The sequence below is a fragment of the Macrotis lagotis genome, chromosome 2 (assembly GCF_037893015.1).
Source record: "Macrotis lagotis isolate mMagLag1 chromosome 2, bilby.v1.9.chrom.fasta, whole genome shotgun sequence".
NCBI classification, from domain to species: Eukaryota; Metazoa; Chordata; class Mammalia; order Peramelemorphia; family Peramelidae; genus Macrotis; species Macrotis lagotis.
This window is the reverse complement of record NC_133659.1, coordinates 676,378-698,785: the sequence shown is the minus strand read 5'-3', so window position 1 is coordinate 698,785 and position 22,408 is coordinate 676,378. Positions and strand designations below refer to the sequence as shown.

The following is a 22,408-nucleotide window of genomic DNA, read 5'->3' as shown; positions in this document are numbered from 1 at the left end:
TAGGCCCAAAAGCCGAGGCTTGAAGGGTCAAGTCCTGAAGCCCCTGGCTCCGACCCCCGACCCTCGTCCGGACCAGAGGGGTGCCCAGTGGCCCAGGCCTTTCTCCCCCCGCCACTTCCCCCCGCCCCCCGCGGAGGCCCCGGGGGGGGAGGAGGACCTGCCCAGCTGGGGGAGGCCGGGGGTCCCGGGGGGGGGGGGGAGGAGACCTGCCCAGCTGGGGGAGGCCGGGGGCCCCGGGGGGGGGGGGAGGAGACCTGCCCAGCTGGGGGAGGCCGGGGGTCCCGGGGGGGGGGGGAGGAGACCTGCCCAGCTGGGGGAGGCCGGGGGGCCCCGGGGGGGGGGGGGGAGGAGACCTGCCCAGCTGGGGGAGGCCGGGGGGTCCCGGGGGGGGGGGGGAGGAGACCTGCCCAGCTGGGGGTCCCCAGCGGGCCCCCGCCCCGGCCCGGCCCGGCCCCGGGGGGGCCGCCCCCGGCCGGCGCCTGGCCGGGAACAGCTGCAGGCCCGCCTGGAATGCGCCCGGCCGCGCTCCGGGACTTTTATGGAAACTTGCGCTGGGCCGGCGGGGGGCGGGGGGCCGGGGCCCGGGGGGCAGAGGGAGGAGCGGCGGCGGCGGGAGTGGCAGCAGCGGCGGCGGCAGCGGCGGCCGCCCGGGCCCCCCACTTTCGGCAGCACGCGCGGCGCGGGGCTCGCTTCTCGGCCGCTCCCCGGCAGGTAAGAGCGCGGGCCCCCCGGGCCCCCCTTTTCTTTGGCCGGGACTGGGAGAGAAGGGGGGCTGCAGCCCTCCCCCCCGCTTGGGGTCCTGCCGAAGCGCACCCCCGGACTGGCCGGCCGGCCGCGGGGGCAACAACCCGGGCCGGGGAGAAGTCACAGGAGGTGGGGGGCTGCAGCCCCCCTTTATTTCTTTCTAAATGATTTTAGTCCGGGGGGGGGTGCGGGCCGGCAGAAGTCTCTGAAGCTTCCAGCCCCCCCCCCCCCAACAGGGGCCTCCAGAGGCTTCCTCTCCCACTGGGGGGGTAAGGAAAGCACCCCAGGGCTGCTGGCCTCGGGCTCCTCCGGTGACCTGGCCCCTGGACGTGATGATGAGGGCGCTCGGACGCCATGGGGGGCCAGAGCTCAGTGAGTGACCCCCCCGGGCCCCGGGGCCCCGGCCCCCCCAGCCCCGCCTTGGCTTCAGCCGTCCCGAGACTCCCAAGGCAGGGAACCCTCTGGGGGACAGGACAGAGCAGACGCAGTGGGGAGACGGCCCCCCCGGGCTGCCCTTGGGAAAGGCCCTGTCGGGGAAAGTGAGGCTCAGGGAGAGCTCAGCCCTGCCCAGCCACCGGGGGGGGGGGGGGGGGGGAGTCGCCTCTATTGCTTGTGTACCTGAACTCGGGGCTGACCGCCTTTAATAAGTCCCTGGAGGGGACTTGACCCCTTGGAGTCAAAGGCCAAATGTGTCTCAGGGAGCCCCTTCAAGAACCGGCTGGGCAGGCCACCCAGGACGTTTTTACCTGATGACTCTCGGGAGGATCATTTCTCACCATAAGGCGGGCATCTCTGATTTCTCGGGGAAGGTCACTGCCCTCTCTGCCAGGGGCGCGGCCCCACGTGGCCAGGGCTGGCTGGCTGGGCTTGGCTAGCTGGACCGGGCACCTGACTTGCCCACTTCTCCACCCTGGGGTCTCGGGGGGAGGGAGGCAAGGAGCAGATGGGGCTCCAGCTTTACCCCCCGCCTTCCCCTGGGCCAAGCGAACTCGTGCATTCTAGTGGGTGAAATGAGGGACCCTGGGCAGAGCCTCCCTGGCTAGTTCTAGCTATCGCTGCCTTTCCCTCATTGGTGTCAGCGGTGGGGTGGGGGTGGGCCACCTCTTTCTGCCCATTGCCAGTGCCAGGCTCTCCCACCTCAAGCACTCCATGAGCATTGTTAACAACAGAGTAAAGCCTGGTGAGGGGCCAGTACTTGGGTTTTCCAGGATTGGTGAAATGCCTCCAATGGGAGACCCAAGGAATGGGGCGGGGGAGTGGGAGAAGGTGGCTCACAGCGAGCTTTCCCAGGACCTTGCTTATTAGGAAAGGAGTCTGACTTCTAGGAAGGCCAGTGACGTTGGTGTCTTCTGTAGCAATCACCTCTGCCCCCGCCCCAATCACAGCAAAACAAAACAAAAAGCTCCCTCTGCCAGAACATCTCGGTCTCAAGGCCTCGTGGAGCTGGCATTTCATCAGATAGAAGAAGGGCAATAAGAAGGGATTCTGTGCCAGCCAAGGGCCTGAGCTTTACAAAAAATACCTCTTCTGCCCCTCACTACAACCCTGAGAGCTGGGTGCGATTATGATCCTCCTTTTACAGGTGGGTAAACTGAGGTAGATCAAAGTTAAGGGGCTTGACCAGGGATCACCCAGTTGGTGGGGCAGGATTTGAATTCAGTTTCCTGATGCCAGGCATCGACAGCTGCCTCCATGACGTCAGGAAAAGTTTCTGGTCCCATTCAAAGCCACATAAGGTGGCTGCTGGGATCTGCGTCCTGTCCTCACCCCAGGGTTTTAAACCTCTTTAATTCTGAAAGAAAACGAAGCCTCCTTTTCACTGCTCCCATGAAACTGAAACCTGTGCTATTAAAAAAAAACCAACCCAAACCCCAGCTCCTGCTGTCTAAGCCCCATCATTGTTAGAATGTGTGTCACATGCCATCTTTAGCATCAGTGAAAGAATGTTCGGCAGCAGGGAGAGGAGCAGGCATTCTCCCACTCCTGGCCTCTCCAGAAACTTCCCTTGAAGTATTCAGGTTAGGGCTGCATCTGGGAACTCAACGGGAACTCAACAGGAATATCTGAAGGAAGAAAACTAGGGTAAGAGCCCAGGTTCAAGGCTAGGTGAGCTGCCTGCTCTGTTGGAGGAGAGAATGGAGCTCAGCCCCCCCCCCCCCGTGACGTCAGTGACTGTGACCCTCAATGACACATTCTCAAGAACAAATAAACAAAACCCCTTAGATCCTCTAAAAAAAGAGTTCAAATGGTTGTAACGCTGGGATGGGGGGAGGGAGAAGCACCTGAGAGAAAAGACAGGGACAAGATGGCAGCAGATGGTGTGCTCCCTACTATGCTCGCTCCATAGCTAACGAAGTGGCTTTCACCTACATCGGCTTTCTTGCGCCCTCCATCTTCCTGACTCCCTCCTGAGTCTGACTGCCCTTTCACTCATACTCTGGGGAGTTGGACTCATCCTTCCAGGCTCACTCTGCCACTATCACTGGATAACGTCTCTCTGAGGTTCCTTCCAGCCGTAGTTCTCACCCAATCTCCAAGACACACTCCCTCCCTTCCTCTCTCCCTCCCTCCTCCCTCCTTCCTTCCTTCCTCCCTCCTCCCTTCCTTCCTTCCTTCCTTCCTTCCTCCTTCCTTCCTTCCTTCCTTCCTTCCTTCCTCCCTCCCTCCCTTCCTTCCTTCCTTCCTTCCTTCCTTCCTCCCTTCCTCCCTCCCTTCCTTCCTTCCTTCCTCCCTCCTCCCTCCCTCTCTCCCTTCCTCTCTCCCTCCCTCCCTCCTCCCTCCCTCCCTTCCTTCCTTTCCTCCTTCCCTCCCTTCCTCCCTCTCTCCCTCTCTCCCTCCTCCCTCCCTTCCTTCCCTCCCTTCCTTCCTCCCTCCTCCCTTCCTCCCTCTCTCCCTCCCTCCCTCCTCCCTTCCTTCCTCCCTCCCTCCCTCCCTCTCTCCCTTCCTCTCTCCCTCCCTCCCTCCCTCCCTCCCTTCCTTCCTTCCTTCCTCCTCCCTCCCTCCCTTCCTTCCTTCCTTCCTTCCTCCCTCCCTCCCTTCCTTCCTCCCTCCTCCCTCCCTCCCTCCCTTCCTTCCTTCCTTCCTTCTCTTCTTCCTCCCTCCTCCCTCCCTCCCTCCCTCCCTCCCTTCCTTCTCTTCTTCCTCCCTCCCTCCCTCCCTCCTCCCTCCCTCCCTCCCTCCCTTCCTCCCTTCCTTCCTCCCTCCTCCCTCCCTCTCTCCCTCCCTCCTTTCCTCTCTCCCTCCCTCCCTCCCTCCCTCCCTCCTCCCTCCCTCCCTCCCTTCCTTCCTTCCTTCCTTCTCTTCTTCCTCCCTCCTCCCTCCCTCCCTTCCTTCCTTCCTTCCTTCCTTCTCTCCTCCCTCCTCCCTCCCTCCCTTCCTTCCTTCCTTCCTCCCTCCTCCCTCCCTCCCTCCTCCCTCCCTCCCTCCCTCCTCCCTCCCTCCCTCCCTTCCTTCCTTCCTTCCTTCCTTCCTTCTCTTCTTCCTCCCTTCCTTCCTTCCTTCTCTTCTTCCTCCCTCCCTCCCTCTCTCCCTCCCTCCTTCCTCCCTTCCTCCCTCCCTCCCTTCCTTCCTTCCTCCCTTCCTTCCTCCCTTCCTCCCTCCCTCCCTCCCTTCCTTCCTCCCTCCCTTCCTTCCTTCCTTCCTTCCTTCCTTCCTTCCTTCCTTCCTTCCTTCCTTCCTTCCTAGATCAGTGCTGGCTCACTTCCCAACTTCCTCAGCTCCCATGTGGGGGCCTCAGACCTACATATTGATATTCCCTCAAACATTCTAACTTCCTGCTTCCTCAACTTAACCGATTCCCCCATAACTGATTTCTCTGCCCCACTTCACTTCCATCACCCACAAATGAACTCTCAGGACTCTTTGTCTGGTTACACTCTGTTGCGGTTCTGACCTTCCCTCTGACTGTTCTCCTTACTGCACTCTACAATTTCTCCCCCCGGCCCAGTTCTTCCCTGATCATCACCCCTGCACTGACCTCCCTTTCCTTCCCCATCTTGACCCCTTGGTGAACAAGTTGGACCCTTCAGCCTTTTCTTGAACCCTTTCCCTCCCAAAAGCCTTGCTTCTGCTCATATGGCTCTGAAAGAAGATGGAGACAATCACAAAAGCATGCTGCCTAGCTTCATGGGCCCTCAATGCTGTAAGGAAATACTTTTATAGCTCCCTGTTTGATCCCCCTCCCCAGAGTGGTTCCTCCCTCCTCATCTCCCACTCCTGAGATGCCTCCTCAGGAGGAGGTGACTCTCCTCTTGGCCAAGGCTAACCCCACTTTCTGTCTCAGGGATCTTGTTCTGCATTCTCCCCAATGCCTACATGTCTGGGGGTCCCACAGCCTCTCTGTCCCAGCCAGCTGTCGCCTATCATCTCTTCTCTTTTATCAACTGTCTACAATTGAGGCCTTTGTTTCCAATGTGGCTTCTAATGTCATGCTTTCACTGAGATGACTCTCCCCAAAGTTAACAGTGATCCCCGAATGACCACTTACTCCCCATTCTTTGACTCTTCTGCAGCCTTGTGCACTGAAAATTACCATCTTCTCCTGGAAATGTCTTCTCTCTGGGCTTTTGGGATACCTCCCCCCTTCTCTCCTGATTCTCCTACCTCTCTGACCAATCCCTCTCTGTCTCCTTTGCTGGATCCTCCTTCAGGTCACACTCTAACTGTGGGTGTCTCCTAGGACTCTGTCCTGGGCCCTCTTCTCTTTTTTAATATTTTGCAACTGTCACCTCTAGTCAGAAGATTCTCAGCTATATTTGTCCATTCTTCACTTCTCTCCTAATCTCTATCCTTAATCACCAATTGCCTATTGACCATCTGAAACTCAACATGTCCAAAATGGAATTCATCTTTCCCCCAACCTTTCCCTTTCTAAAATCCCTATGACTGTAGAGAGCATCATCATCCTTCCATTCCCCCAGGTTCACACCCTATAAGTCATCTTTGACCCCTTACCCCCCCACCTCCCCGTCATGACCAACCAACCGAGGGAGAAGGGAGGAGAAGAGGGTAAGGGATGGCTGTCCTCTCCAGGGAGAAAGAAGAGGGTCCAGAATGGGGACGGAGAAGTCAGAGAGGAGCAGGTCTAGAGAGCCTCCCACAGAATGAGGAGGAGCCTTTGCATCTGTAGGCCCATAGTTTGACATCTGGTCTCAAGATTGTTCATGTCCATGGAAGCTCTGTCCACGAACCCATGTGAAGACTGAGCAGCAGAGTCTGCCCAGGGGCTTGGGGGAGAATGTAACAAGTACATTTATAATGCAAATGGGATAATAGTTCATAACATGGCTTGTATCACCCTGGCCCATGGGGAATTCAGAGGAGCCTCCTTTGGATCATTGTGGCTGCTTGGCCATCCTCTTCTTAGCCCCTGTCTCCCAAAAGCTGCTCTAAGCTTCTCCAAGGGGACTGCACTCAATACATCAATAAGGAAGGACAAGAACTAACCATGAAGTTCCTGCTGTGGGCCAGGTCCTGGGCTTCCCCTCATCAGCCCCTTTGTGAAGCTCCTCTCTGGAAAGAATGCTTTCAGAACAGTTTTGAGGAGATGGTTTTGATTTGGTTCTTTTGGACAGGGGAAGTGTACACAGATATAGGCAGTGGATTTGGAGGAATGGAGGGGGAGAGAGAGAGAGAGAGAGAGAGAGAGAGAGAGAGAGAGAGACAGACAGACACTTGGGGAAGAGAGGGGATAGGCTCTAGGACAAAATGGATCAACCTTGGCAAAGCAAAGACTCACAGAAGGGACCCAATAAAGGCTTGCTGATTGGTTAAGCTTCCCCTGAGGCCTGGGATTCTGGGATTTTTCCCTCAGACCCTAAGCACAGAAAGGGGAGAGAAACAAAGACTTAAGATCCTGTGAGAAGGAGAGAGGAGGAGCCTTTTTCCTTCTTTTCTCCATTTTCCCAGGGCTGCCATGTCCTTGCACCCAAGGGGCTGCTGTCAGACTTGTAGAGGAAACCAGTCCCTCGGACCCAGTTAACAAGCCAGTCAACAAACATTTTGTATTTGTATTTACAGTTTAGCCAAGAAAACAGACTAGAGATGAGGTCATTTTGGGGGAAGAATATGAGCATCTGGAGGGGCCAGGAAAACCCAAATGGAGCTGAGCCTTGAATGAATTCATGTGAACAGTTGTGTGAGTAATGTCTAGTGGGGCATCCAGGTAAGGCAGTGGGTAGGAGCTTCAGCCCTGGAGTCAGGAGGAATTGAGTTCAAATCCAGCCTCAGACACTTGATAGTATGTGACCTTGGGCAAGTCACAATCCCATAAAACCTTACCCCCTACACACACACACACACACACACACACACACACACACACACACAGTGTAAGGTCTAGCAAGGATAGAAAGGTCAGTTATTAGAGGTGAGTGAGGCATGGGGTGCAGGTGAATGCCAAGATTTAGGAGAATCGCCGGTAGCTGCCATCTCCTCACAGGTATCTCCTTTATTCCAGTTTCTAACCCCAGGGCCCCTCTTCTCCAGCATCAATCCCCCATCTTGTCTTCAGCATCTCCTTATCTAGGGATTCATTCCAAGTGTCCACCCTCCTGACCCCCTTCACTGGCCACCACACTGTGTCCTCAGCCAGACTCCCGGAGAAGACGGTGATACTTCAGCCTGTCTGCCCCTGATCTCATCCTTTAATGGAAGCTTTCTTTTCCAGACTTGCCAAACTTGATGGCTTTTTCTCACCCCTTCTGCCTTTGATGACCCTTTCCCCTTCCTGGGGCAAAGTGCTCTCCCCTCTCCTCCCCTCCCCTCTCCTCCCCCTCCTCCTCCCCTCCCCTCCCCTCTCCTCCCCTCCCCTCCTCCTCCCCTCCCCTCCCCTCTCCTCCCCTCTCCTCTCCCTCCTCTTCTCTTACCTGGCAGACTGAGTACTGGCCTTGGCTTCAGGAGGATGGGAGTTCGAATCTGGCCACAGACCCCTCTCTCTAACTAGCTGTGTGACCTTGTTGAAGTCTCTTCATCCCGACTGCCTCATATCCAGGATCGTCTCCAGTCATCCCGATTCCTATCAGGACCCAGAGGAGAAAGTGAGGCTGATGACTCAGCACAGCCCCCCCCCCCCCCCCGCACTCAAAATCAATCCATGTGCTTAGCATGGCATCACCTCCCTGATGTCATGGTCTTCTTCGAAAATGGACAAACATTATTGCCTGGTATTTCCTTTCTTGATGCTTCTTCTCTCTTCACCCTCCCCCTTATTGGGTGATCATCTTTTTCCAAATTCCTGTTAATGCAGCTTACCTCAAGCCCATTGGGTGTGATGAACTGGATGCCCCCCTAAAGTAGCCTCTCAGACTCAGTGAACTCTCTCCCCTCCTAGCCTTCTTCTAACCTTTCTTAGGACTGCAGTGGCTGTGATAGACCTCCAGAGCTAACTCTCATTCAGCTTTCCTTATTTACAGATCCACGGGTCTTCTCACCAACCCTTCCTTTTCTTCACTCACAGGCTTTCACAGTGGGTCAGGCCCCATCCGCTTTCTCCATACCTCCTGCAATAGCCCCTCTTTCGTCTGCTGCCTCAAGCCAATCTCTCCTGCAATCCATCACCTAAGTGATTTTCTTCAGTCATAGGTCTGGTGGGGTCCTTCTAGAATCCTACTTCACAAACTGCTGCAGGAGCCCCATTACTTCTCCTGCTTGGTCGCCATCTCCGCCAGACCACCTTCCTCCATCTCCCATCCCCATTACGCTCTCCATGGTCCTGCCAGTGTCTCCCACCGAACCTCCCTCCTGCCCAGCTGGTCGTGCCTCCCCTGTCTGCTTTGAACGCGTGTTCCTTCCACCCATGGGTAGCCATACTGTCTTCCCTATTAAAATGGAAGCCTCATAAGAAGTAATGAATAGAATTTGTAGAAAGTCCTTTTCCTATTTGATGGCAGGAAGAAGTTCCTACCAATTTGGTTGCCTCAAGAGAGAGGGAGAGCCCCATGGCTTCCAGGGAAGCCCTTCAAGGGAAGGGGCGAGCACTTAGCCGGGCTTTTATAAAAAGGGGTTCTAATCAAGTCTGGTTCATTCACCTGGGATTCTCTATTTGTTTATGGATTAGCAAGTTGGGCAGAAAATTATAATTTGAGGTTTAGAATTCTCAGTCTATGTTGAGAATCTCCTCATCTTCTTTCTTTGTAAAATGAGGGTTCCCAGTAGGCTTCAGGCCCCTTCCCCATCTCCTGGTCTCAAGGCCATTCATGACCATTGAGACTCTACACATTTTGGACCTGATGGATTCCAGAAAACTCTGCTTGGGAAACTTAGTCACCCATGTGAAGACTGGAGCAACAGAGCCAGCTTGTTTCTTTATACAGACTAAAAGATGGCCCCCGTGTCATCCCCAGCTAGGCTTTGTGCTGACCTGGACATCCTCTTCTTGGCATCTTGTTGTAACTTTTTCCTGGAAGAAAAAGCCCAGCACTAGGCAAGTGATCTGCATAGGATCCCTCTTATGCCACTTGTTACCAATTTGGTGGGGTCTCATTTGTAAAACAAGGGGACTGGAGCAGGGCACATATGATGTTTGTCCAGCAATTAAGATGATCCCATTTGAAGGGAGTGTTTGAATCACCCATCTTCATTAATGTAATCATGAAGGCCCAAACAACTTAATTAAATCAATGGGTTCAAAGTATAAGTTCAGTTTCAAGGACTTTTACTTTTAGTCATCATAAATCCTTGATCCATTTGAAGGTCAGAGAACTCTGGGCACTGATTAAAAAAGCAAGTAATGCCATCCTTGAAGGAATTTGTTGTTGGCTAAGAGAATCACATATGACCCTAGACCTGTGTAGAAAAGCAATAGGAGGGGCAGCTAGGTAGGAGGGGCAGCTAGGTGGTGCAGTGGATGGAGCACCGATCCCGGAGTCAGGAGGACCGAGTTCAAATCGGACCTCAGACACTTAATCAATCATTACCTAGCTGTGTGACCTTGGGCAAGTCACTTAACCCCATTGTCTTGCCAAAAAAGGAAAAGAAGAAAAGCAATAGGCAAGTTCAGAAGTTGACTAGCCCAAGCTGATTTTCTCAGGAAGCATTTTTGTAGGCTTCCCTTGAAGTCATGGGTCACTTGTGCCTCCACAAGGAGGTGTTAAGAAATGGGGGGGGGGGAGGAGCCTGAGATCAGTAAGGAGACTCTCCCATTTACCAGTCACCTCGAGGGAAAGACTGAACCAAGCAGAAGGCGGTCCATCCACAGGCCTCCTGTCTTGTCCCATGTTAGGTGGCCAATAAAAGCATTTCTTAGTTGATTAGTTGTTCCTTTTTGCAGATAAATTCAATAAACTGGGAAGGGAGTAATGTTTTAATCTGCCCACTAGATTATAAACTCCTTGAGTGCAGAGGCAGTTTCATTTTGGTTTTATATTCTTAGTCAAACACAGTGCCTGGTAGGTAGTTTCCATTTAAGAAATATTTGTGAAATAATTACTGTCCTATTCATTGTTTCATAGCCAGACTTCTCCAGTGAGTAATAGACACCCACTCTCTCCGTGAGGATTATTCCAGAATCATTTTTAAGGCAGGCAGAAAGTTGAACTGTGGGAGATATCAATTAGGAGGCATTTAATGGCCTAGAAATGAATGGGGAAGCTTCACTATCTTGAATATAATGAGATGAAATCAGACCTTGTGTAAGATTTTTAGGCTTTGCATGAGTGTGACAGTGATATTTTGGGATTTAGGATTTTTATCTTATTGAGGTCATCATTTTTGCCAGTAAAAAATACTTCAAATCAGTGGGCCTCTTTTGGTTTGTATTGCTGGTGCAGATAACCCAGAGGGACAAAAGGAGGAAGGCCAAGTTGCTCATTTTACAGTGTCTGAACGATTTGGATCCCAGGTGGGCAACTTTTACTGTGTGGTGCTGGGTGAGTTCCTGGGTCTCTTTGGACCTATGTGTCCTCTTCCAGAGGATGAGAGTTCTTCACCTTTCTGCATCTGGGTCCTTTGGCCACATGGTGAAATCTAGAGACACCTTCTCAGAATAATGGTTTCAAGTGTGTAAAACAAAGCAACAGAAACCAATTGTGTTGAAACAATTATCAAAGTCTTAAAAATAAATTCTGTACCATCCCAGAATTGTCTCTAAAGGCCTTTCCTGCACTAAATTATTTGCACAAAAAAATTGCTAAACATTTTGTACTTCTTGCTAGACTTTAGATTCAGTGGTCACTGTGTATTTCTTGAGGGAGTCCTGGATGAAAATAGGAGAAAAGCACCGCCATGTAATTCTGGGGAAGATTCGCTTTATGGTTTCTAATGAACAGGCTAGAGAAGAATTGGAAGAAATTGTGCCATCCCTGCTGAGGAGGGGGACCACAGATGTGGAATGTTGAGGACATGGGCAGACATTGGCAGTGGGTTGGTCAGTTTTGCTAATCTGATTTTTCTCTTTCTTTTAAAATCTTTGTTATAAGGAATGTCTGTCTCTAAGGAGAAGGAAGTGGAGGAAGAATGTAGTTGGAAATGGGGATGTTGTAAAAACAAAAGATACCAAAACTATAAGATGAACAAAAAGTATCTGACCAGAGAAAGTTCTCCTCTCATAGGGAGTCTGCCATGCAGATGTCCAGAGAAGTTGTTCATGGATCCTCTCTGATTAGCAAAATCCGGTGATGGGTACTAGCCAAAGGCATTCACCAGGGTTTTGGGAGATGAAATGGGCTTCTCTTGGGTTCCCGTGTGTAGATGTCATCATGTTGGCTGCTTTCAGAACACACCAGGGACTACACCAGGGACTTCACCAGGAGGTCTGTGGCCTCCCACGAGATCAGCCCAACAATCCACACAGGAAAACTAAAAGGATGAAAGATACCAGTGGGTTTGACAAGTGTCCAGCTGAAGGGAAAATGCCTGTGTCTTAGATAGCAGTGATGATAGCTGTGAATTAGGCAGAGACCTCTGTCAGAAACAAAGAGACTGTATTTTGGGAAACTGGAGTATTTTCAACAATCCCAAAACAAAACTGTCTTCTGGGTATGTTGTATGACTGTAGCTCCTGGACCCACCAAGTCTCTGAAGAATCAAGGTTGTAGGGGATCCACAAAGAAATGGAGAGACATGTGGGGGGGGGGGCATGTGGCAGCAGCCTCATGTCTCCAGCAATAACTTGAGCATAAGAAATGACCTGAGGAATTGGACAATAAACATGATTAGAAAAGGTGATTTTGGGGGGGAGGGGAGGGAATAAGAAAAAGGATGAAAGTCTGGGAGGACTCTGGCTGTATAAGGAGGAGGTCTCCAAGGCATTTCATAGTCCTTAGAGATACTTGATGAGAGGGGAGGAAGGAGAACTGCAAAAGGTGAGGATCCACCCATCAACAAAAACTTCTTATCATCATGTGCCAGAAATGTGAATGGAGACCAAATGTCCTGGACACAGTGTGGATATAACTTTGGAGGAAAGATCAGAGAAGGTTCCTTGTAGAAGAAGATGGCCCTGGGCCAAGCCTTGAATAAACCAGGGAGCCTTTGAGGGGGAGGAGAGAAAGGAGCACAGTCCAACCTGGGGCCAGCCCTTGCAAAGTGGGGGGAAGCTGGGGAGCCACTCTGAAGAGCCAATGTTGGATTCTTAAAGGAATGGAGTCAGGGAGACCATTGGCACAGTCGAGGGGAGAGGTGAGGAGGGAGAGAGCAGAGGAAGGCCAGGGGGAGAGAGACTTGAAAGCTGACTAGACAGGGAAAGTGAGGAGGAGGAGGAGGAGGATTACTGCAGGCTTGGGAACTCCTGGCAAAAGAGTCAGGAAAAGAGGCATGGCTTTGGGGGAGAGATAACACTTCTATTCAAATATGCTGAGATTAAAGTAGCTAAGGAACATCCAGTTCAAAACATTAGTAGGTGCCATGGGCCTGGTGCTCTTGAGACAGAACTGCAAGGTATGGTGGGGGTCTCCAGGTGGCAGACATGGGAAGGGCAGAAGAGCTGAGCTTTGCCACTCATTGTCTCTGCAACCCTGAGGAAGACCTTGGACAAGACTAGTCTGCCTTCAAGGCATTCTTTAGCCACAATCTGACCCTCCCAAGTAAACACGTGTAATTTGATGGAGAATTCCCTAGAGAGGGAAAGGGGCAGGGAATCAGGGAGGCTTTCCTGTAGGAGGGAGCTGACATGAAGAGGGAAGGTGATCTGAGCATGAGGGGGTCACATGCAATACTGGGTTTAGGGACAGTGAGTTGCCCCGAGGTGGGTGTGAAGGGTCAGGCCAGCTATGCACATAGGGTGCCCAACTCCACCAACTATACATTAGTGTCCCAGTTTCTCCCCATCCCCTCCATCTTTTTTTGTCTTATTGCCCCTCTGAGAAGTGCCCCCTCAGGGCTGCTTTATTCTCCCATGCTGCCTCTCTTTGTATCTTGATAAGACTGTAGATGGACACTTAGGTGGAGGCAGAATGGAGTGAGAAGAGGAGAGTGGGCTGGTTTGCCTAGTCCTCCACAGTGTGAGGCTGCTCACAGACCTCCCTCTCTGACCATCAGACTCTCCATCAGACTCTCTGGTGGTGACTCCTGGGGCAGAATGATCTCAGAGGAATCTAAATTTCAGGTGACTCAAAGAGTGATTGAGAAACACCTGGAGGAGTAGGAAGGTTGTGGAACATTCCCAATGGAGCTGTGACCCATGCAAGGCCCCAGCGACTCTAAAAGGAGAGAGAACAGCCAGGCTTCATTACTCCACAGGCCTCCATGAACCTTGTCCACTGAAGGGGGGGGGGGGGGGTCCTGTGAAGTGACTTGCCCAGAAGCACACAAGGAACAAGTTTGTGTGAGCCCAGAAGACACTGTCCTGGGTCAGGAGTGCTCAGGCCAGGCCGGCGTGGACCCCTGAGGTGGTGCGTCCCACTGAGTCTTTTTTGACAAGTTGGAGAAGGCTGCCATGACTTTGAAGACATGTTGGCTGATTCCTGTCACATGGAAGAAGTCAGGGTTAGTCGGAGAGTTCTGCATTGAAAGAGAATAGATCAGGGCGGCTAGGTGGCGTAGTGGATAAAGCACCAGCCCTGGAGTCAAGAGTACCTGGGTTCAAATCCGGTCTCAGACACTTAATAATTACCTAGCTGTGTGGCCTTGGGCAAGCCACTTAACCCCATTGCCTTGCAAAAACCTAAAACAGAGAGAGAGAGAGAGAGAGAGAGAAAGAGAGAGAGAGAGAGAGAGAGAGAAAATAGATCCTGTATTTAGGGCTCCATGGACATTCTTTCTCTATAAAGAAGCTGGGGAAGGTTGTTAGCTCTCCAGATAGTCCACCTGGAAGCCAGGAAAGTGAGGGTCCAAGGCCCCAAGGCATGGAGACCCTGGGCAGGTCACCCCCTCTTAGTTCTCTAAGTCCTCTTAGTTCTCTAAGTGACAGAGAAGGGGCACACTCTGGGAATGACTTTGACAAGTCCTGAGGCCTGCTGGGAGGTCTTTGGCTAAATCCCCATGTCTCAATGGACCCCCCACACACATCTTGCTCCCAGTGGGACTCCGCCACTCACCTCAGATGGCCTCTGCCATCTAGTTCCCCTTTCTTGTCTTCTCTTTTAGATGCTAAGCCTGTTTCCCCATCACTAGGGTGAAGGTCAGTCCCTGGCAGAGTGAGCACCCAACCTTTGTTTTCCTTTGGGTTTTCATGGCAGAGTGGACAGGACAGTGGAGGTCAGGAAGCCCCATGCTCCAATCCTGCCTGGGATATTTGTTAGCTGGGGGCCCCTGGCTGGCAGTCATTGAACAGGATAAACTTTCTCATCTTAAATAGGTTGGATCTTATGACTTCCATGTTGCTTTCTCTGCTCTAAATCAATGATCCCATGATCCTACTTTAAATGAAAGGTGGGCATCACATACACCTCCATCCCCATTAATGTCACTCACCCAGATGCCTTTCTCCAATCCTTTTACTGAACCTACCAATTAGGCAACAATCAAGGTGGGGAGGAGGGCCAGCCCAGCTGTGGGATCAATCAACCCAAGGTGGTGATCATTCAGTTGATGTGATTTGGTTGGTTCTTGTCCTTTGTTATCTAAGAAGACCAAAATGACATCACTACGTTAGAGACAAATGACAGTGTGTCCGACTGTGGCTGGTCAGACCAATAGGAGCTCTGCCACATGTTGGGCACAAATAGTCTAGGTAAACACGTGGGTTAGGGACTCCAAACTTCCAGATGTCACGTTTCCTTTGAGCTGCTTCCATTCTGCCTTCCCCATGAGTGCAGCCCCCTTACTGAAAGAGGGCATGCCGTGCTGGGTGACCCTGGGCCAGGGTCTCCCATGCTGCACAATCAATTCTAAAGTAGTTGATGTGATAAGGAAATTGGAACTGACTTGTATTTGTCTATCAATGAAGAGGCTCAAGTCAAAGGAAGGGAAGCTTCCTGAGGACTTTGGGGGGTCAGACCCCTGGGCTGGACCAGAAGGAGAGGGGCAGGGATGAGAGTCCCATTCTCCCAAGCCCACCCCATCCCATCCCACAAAGGATGAACTTCTATGGGCCTGCAGGGGAGGAGGGCTTGGGTGAAGTACCCTGGCCCAGGAAGCATCTTTCCATCTTCTCTAAAGAGAAACATTTAATCTTTAATTAATCTTTAATTCTGCCAGTTTTAGAGGCCTGAGCATCCTTCTGCTCAGGAGCTCTCCACAGTCATAAAGACCCCTCCTGAGACCAGGGCTGCTCTGAGAGGAGGCAGCCGAGCCAGGGAGCTCAGAGCTCAACGGTCCTCTGACCAACTGTGCCCTCTACAAAGTCCTCAAGAATCTCCTGCAGTGTCCCCACCCAACCTTGCCTAGGCCACTGCCAGGCAGGGAGAGCCCCTTCCCTCTGCCTCTCCCCCATGCACTTTGGAGCGGCTCTGAATGAGATTTACTGACATGGACATGAAAGCTGGTTTGCAATTTGGTCTTGCCTGGGGTTTTAGACTAGCTGGGCTGGGGGCTACAAGGCAGGCCGGTAGTTAGTCTACAAACATTGAGTGTTTACTCAACCTGTGGCAGGCCCCAATCCTTGTCGTGAGAATGACAAAGAAAGTTTCTGACCCTCCAGGCCTGCAGCCTCACTTCTCATCCCCAACCCCCAAAACAAACCCCAAGAATAGGGGTCTCTGCTCTCAAGAAGAGTACATTCTAAGGAAGGAGATAACGGGTAAGTTTCCAAATTCAGTTCTTTAATTCAGATCCTCTTGCTCAAATTATTTTTTTTAAAAAAAAAGGTTCTTGGATCCCAGAACAAGAAATTCTGGATTTTTATCAAATTATATCTAAAGACCTTTCTTTCTCTAAATAATATGAATCTATTAAAAATTACAAAACATTTTATAACTAGTGCTAGACATCCCCAGTTTCCTCAGCTGTGAATGTGACTTCCCTCCCCTCTCTACTTTCTTTGAAGTCACTGGGGGCAAAATCTACTCCTGCTGTCTCTTATTGACCAATGACTCCTTTCCATGTGTGACCCCTAAAATTAGAAGAACCTCAAAAACATAGAATTAAACAAACATAACAAAAACATAGATGAAACATGAAGTTTTATTCTCTGAGATTGAACAACCAAAATCTAGCTGGAGATCATCCATGATGGTCACAAAGATCTTAGGAGAGCGAGTGAATTCTTACATCAGTTGGGAAATGCAAAAAATCCTGAACCTCCTTAATGGTCAATGCATGGGAATTTGCTCAATATCTCTAATCAAAACTGATCTCAAGATTCTCATTTTTGTATCTCTCCCTGACTTCTCTCCTTCTTCCTGGGAGGGTGGTCACCTTACATTCCTAAGCATTGTTCTCTTAGTTGATGTGATTAACCCACTGGGGGCTTAATTTCTAACTAGTAAGGCAAGTGTCCTGATCTGCAGCCTAGTGTTCTCTAAAGGGAATTCATCTTCTTTCATTATATAGTTATGTTAAATTACTATTGCTTTCACACATGAAATGGCAGAAGCAAGGAAATTGAGATCCTCTAGCTTAGCCTTTAATTTTATGAATGAAGGACAGGTGGGTATGGTGGCCCAGACCTAAAATCCTTGCTGCCAGGGAGGCTGAGGCAGCTGGGAATTTAAACTGACCAGTTCCATCCTGCTCCAAAATGGCAGCGCCAGGCTGCCTGAGATCAGGAAGCAGAACCAGTCATACTTCCCATGCCAAGCCCCACTGGATATGGCCTTCTGACCTGAGCAGGAGAGACTCAGCCTCCAAACAACCCAAAGGGTTTACATACATCTGAGAGAGGCAGGTGAGTTAGGGATTTGGTCCTGGTAGTAGTAGTGTAGTAGAAGTGGCTTTCAAAATCAGGTCCCTGACTCTGAAAGCAGGACCCTTTCCAAGTCAACAAGTCAAATACATGAATGTGTTAAGTACCCACTATGGGCCTTGGTCCTAGGTTAAGCCTGGGGTATACAAAGAAAGACAAGAAATCATACCTGCTCCTGGGGCTCCCAGGCATCTTCAACAGAGACAAAAATCACTCCCATTATTTTTGTTCCTGTTGCTGATGGGGATGAGGGTGATCCCTAGATTTTGCTTCTTAGTTCTCCATCAGCAATGCCTACAGCTTTAAAAATGGTGATTAGAAAGTTGAAGAAAGCTAAGGAAATATTCTGAAAATGGTCATTGATTAGTTTTCATTTCTTACTCTCCAAATGTCAGAGAAGTTTGTCAGCCAAGATTTCTTTTGTAAAGATAGAAATATTAAAGTTCTTGTTGACTTTTAAGGCTGAATCTAAGTCTGCCTCTCCCTGTGTAGCCATGGGAAAGCCATTCCCCAAACTGGATCTCAGTTTCCTCTTCTGTAAAATGAGTAGGTTGGACCATATGCTCATGAAAGTCCCTTCCAACTCTGAGCTCTATGATCTTATGAAGTCCTCTCTCTCCTCTCTTCCCTCCTTCAGCAGATTTCTCTTCCTTCCTTCCTTCCTTCCAACCAACCTTCTTTCTTTCCTTCCTTCCTTTCTTTGCTCCATCCTTCCCACATTCCTGTCTTCCATCCTTCTATCCTTCCATCCTTTCTTCTCTCTCTCCTTTCCTCCCCTCCCTTCTTCCCTTCTCTTTTTTTTAAAAAAAATTTCCCTCCTTTCTGTACCTATATCTGTATATATCTATCTCTCTATACTTAGTATTCTCAGGTTCATTGCCTGAGTTTCCAATTAGTTTTTAGTTCATCTCTCCATGGCTCTTTATTATACATAACTTTCATTGCATCATGATCTGAAAAGGATGAACTTAAAACTTCTACTTTTCTGCATTTGATTGTGAAGTTTTAATGCCCTAATACAAGGTCAGTTTTGGTGTAGGTACCATGGACTGCAGAGAAGAAGGTATATTCCTTTGTAAATCCATTCATTTTTCTCCAGAGGTCTATCATATCTAACTTTTCTAACATTCTATTCACCGCAACTTTCTTCTTGTTTATTTTGTGGTTAGATTTAGCTAGTCCTGAGAGACGGAGGCTAAGATCCCTCACTAGTATAATTTTGCTGTCTATGTCTTCCTGTTACTCATTTCACTTCTCCAAGAATTTGGTTGTTGTATCACTTAGTGCATATATGTTTAGGATTGAAATTACTTCATTGTCTATGGTATCTTTCAGGAGGATGTAGTTTCCTGGCTTATCCTATTAAATGAGATCTATTTTTGCTTTTTCTTTGGGATCAGGATCACTACTGCTGATTTTTTTACTTTGGCTGAAGCATAATATATTCTACTTCAATCTTTTACCTTTTCTGTGTATCTCTCTGCTTCAAATGTATTTTTTTTTTGTGAACAACATATTGTAGAATTCTGGTTTTTAATCACTCTGCTATCCCTGTCTGTTTTATGGGAAAGTTAATCCCATTTCTATTCACAGTTATGATTACTAACTCTGTATTTCATTGGCACATAGTAGGCACTTAAATGCCTATTGATTCTGAGAAAAATTCATTTAAAAAAGTTTAATTTTCACCAATTTTCACCATCTTAGTTTTATCTTGACTACAAATAATTCATGCTCTTCTTTTGAGAAGTTTTACATTTAAAGAGAAGGGAACACTTTGGGTAGATACTTTATTCTTTTTTTAATTGATGTTTTATTTTTCAATTACATGCTATGAAAGTTTTTCAGCATTCATCCATGTGCATTTGCATATTTTTAAGTTACATAATTTCCTTCCACCCTCCCTTCTCTTCCCCCTCTCCTTGGTGGTGAACAGTCAGATGAATGTTGTACATACACATTTGTGTTTAACATGTTTACAGATTAGTCAATTTTGGAAAGAGGAGTTAGGAATAAGGGAAAAAAAGAAAACTGTGAGATAGGAAAGAAATGCATAAGATACATTTTTAAAAAAGTGAATGTAGTGTTCATTCAGATTCTGAAGAATTTTTTGGTTTTATTTGTTTTATTTCATTTTTCTTCTTCTGGATGGAGATAGCATTGTCTGCAGCTGGTCTAATATGGTTGTCCTGGCTCTCTGAATTGCCAAGAGGAGTTGCTTCTATCAAGGATGATTATCTCAGTGTTGTTGTAAATGTGTACATTCTTCTTGTGGTTCTGCTCCCTTCTGCTCAGCATCAGATCCTATAATTCTTTCCATGCTTCTCTAGAGTCTGATCATTTATGGTTTCTTGATTCCTTGTAATGTCATCAGCTTCCTTTTGCTCCATTCTACATTTGAAGGATTTGCTTTCTTCAGAGAATTTCTTATCTCCTTTTCCATCTGGCCAATTCTGCTTTTTAAGACATTCTTCTCCTCATTAATTTTTTTGGATTGCTTTTTCCATTTGAGTTAAACTGGTTTTTAACATGTTATTTTCATCATTTTTTTAGATCTCCTCGATTAAGCTGCTGACTTCTTTTTCATGTTTTTCCTGCATCTCTCTCATTTCTATTCCCAATTTTTCTTCTACCTCCCTTACTTGATTTTCAAAATCTTTTTTTAGCTCATCCATAGCCTGAGCCCAATTCCTATTTTTCTTGGAGGATTTGGATACAGAAACTTGGACTTTATCATCTTCTGAGTGTGTGTTTTGCTCCTCTATGAGACCATAGTAATTGTCTATGGTCACGTTCTTTTTTTTTTCTGTTTACTCATTTCTCTAGCCTGTGCTCTGGTTTTGGGTGCTTCCTGAACTTTTGAGTTGTTATTGGGGCACCCCTGCAAGGACCTCAGTTCCTTCAAGGTCTCTCTGCTCTGGTTTGTGGATAACTATAAGCGCTCCCCTCTGCCCCTGGGCTGTGAGGAGGGTCCCTGCTCTAGGACACTGTGGGGGCCCAGGCTGTGACCAGGTCTGAATATGGACAAAGTACCAGAGTCCTGTCTCCCTAACTCCCTTACCTTCTGCAGGCTGAGCACTCTGGGAGCAGCTGCCGGGCAGCTCCCTTCTAGGTGGCTCTGTGGGCCTGCTTCTGTTTCCTGGGATCCTGGCTGCGCTGATGGCCTGGCTGTTCTGAGGAGGTCCATGCTGGCTTGGGCCCCTCTCACTATGGCAGAGGTTTCCCAGCTGATCTTCCAAATTGTGCTTGGTGTTCCCTGGTTGGCAAGTCAGGAAACTGCTTTGGCTGCCAGGAGCCAGGGCTCCCAGGGACCCAGGCATCCCGTGGGCTGTTCCCGGAAGGCTGGAGCTCCCTCACTCTGGTGTGGTGATCCTAGCTGTGTTGCTACCCCGCTCCAACCCTGTGGAATAGAGCCTTCCCATGATCTTCCAGGTCACCTTGGACTACAGAATTGTCTCACTGGATCTTTCTATGGGTTCTGTCTCTCAAAAATTTAGTTAGAGTCACAATTTTAAGGTTTTTGAAATAATTTGGAGAGCTCCTGGGAAAGCCTGTCCTCATGATGCCATTTTAGCTCTGCCCCCCCCCATTTATAGTTTCTTATAGAACAATAGCACTCCAGAACATTTACATGCTATGACTTGTTTAGTCATTCCCCAATTGATGGGTGTCCCCTCCATTTCCGATTCTTTGCCACTATTAAAAAAAAAAAGCTGTTATGAATATTTTGGAACATATATCCTAGAATTGAAGTTGCTGGGTCAAAGGGTATGAACAATTTTATTGCTCTTTGGACATAGTTCCATATTACTCTCCAGAAAGGTTGGATCCATTCACAACTCCGCCAGCAATGCCTCAGTGTTCCAGGCCTCCCACAACCTCTCCAACATTGATTGATTGTTTTCCCTTTTTCCTCTAGCTGCTTTATTTTTTAGGACTATCCCTGACAGGCTCATTTTTCACTGTCAAATATCTCTGCTCATCATATCAGATCTTTTAGAGCCTCATTAATGTTTTCTGTGACCAATTAATTCCCCTAAATTCAACAATCCATGTAACATCTATAATTGGAATCCTACCACTTCCCTCTCACACAGACTCCTCAGAGCCCTCCCCACCTGATGACTGCACCATTTTTGCCAGGACTGCATTTTTACTATTATAAAGTGGGCTTTTTTTTTTTTTTAAACAAAAATCAGAGCTATTTTACAAAAATCAAAGAAGCATGATCATGGCTCTGCCCACCAAGCAAGAGTGGGAAACTTAATCGAGTGCTATTGATGAGGGTTTTCCAGGGCTCTGCTGAAATAGGATGGCAAGGATGATTCCCAATGGGATCTGGGTTACCATGAATTGGCTTTCGAAGAACAGGTTCTCTTAATAGCAGTATCCCGTGGTGCGCTTTACAAAGCACTTTCCTTAGGACATCTGCAGGGAAGTAGGTGGGGTGAATGCTTTGCCCCCACTCTACAGCTGGTCTTGGGTCAGACACAGGAAGGCAAGGGCTGGAGCCAGGCTCAACACTGCCTGGTTTTGGCATCCAAGATCATGTGATAATTGTCTACCTATTGGCAGGTTGCCAGGTGTAACGGTCATTAAGGAACCAGCCTAAGAAGGGGGTCTAAAGAAGATGATAAAAGATGCTCCCTTGGTGGAGGGGCTGTGGAAAGGCAGGATCCCAGGGAAATTACTGTTGGAGCAGACAACTGATTTTTGATCAGTATTTAGGAACTACACTAGATAAGGGATTGAATCTAGTTTGAGGATCTCATTCTGGGACCTGCCCCCTAGGAGAGAAAGAATAGGAAGAAAGGTCAAAGTGTTTATAGCAGCAGTATTGGAGCAGTACATACACACAGAAAGATCCCAAAACAAAAACCAAAAAAGTGCGTGCACATAGAGTGGATAACAGCTGCAGCAATTGTAGTAGGTAAGGTCATGTTAGACGTCGGCAGAAATGATGATGAAGACTTCAGCTACCACTTGGGCAGACTCTGTTTTTACAGATGAGAAAACAGGCCTGAGAGAAGTGACTTATTCAAGGTCATTTGGACAGTAAGTGATAAAGGCAAATCTTGAATCCAAGCCCCTTGATCCCTTTCCTGCCATGAGAGGTGGTGGTGGTGGAGGTAGCCTTGGTGGTAGCAGTGCTGCTGCTTCCCCTGCCACCCCCTCCACCATTTCAGAGGTTCAGAGATTGAAGACCCTTACTCTAAATCTTTGAAGCTAATTAGTCTAGCCCTAACTTCTTTTTATGGTGGAAAGAATTTTTTGTTGATGATATTTATTGAGTCCTGCCCTAGGTGAGTGACTGTACCCCTGACATTCCTTCTTGGGAACCAGAGCTGGAGTAGGCTTTTATGATTTTTTTCTGGGTCCAAATCCATCTTTGGGTGCTTTGTGACTGCAGGCTCTTCTTTTTCTGTCTGGTATGTAGTCTCCTGA

At 49.1% G+C, this 22,408-nt stretch overlaps 1 protein-coding gene across 6 annotated transcripts in view; it reads left to right on the top strand.

Annotated features, from left to right (window-relative positions):
- The first annotated feature begins 615 nt into the window (after positions 1–615).
- Positions 616–22,408, top strand: part of NEXN (nexilin F-actin binding protein) — a 54,670-nt gene continuing 32,877 nt past the window's right edge. For all 6 annotated transcript variants that reach the window (XM_074221111.1, XM_074221107.1, XM_074221110.1 and 3 more), the window contains exon 1: positions 616–711. The gene's annotated coding sequence lies outside the window, so the exon portion shown is untranslated. The remainder of the gene's footprint in view (positions 712–22,408) is intronic.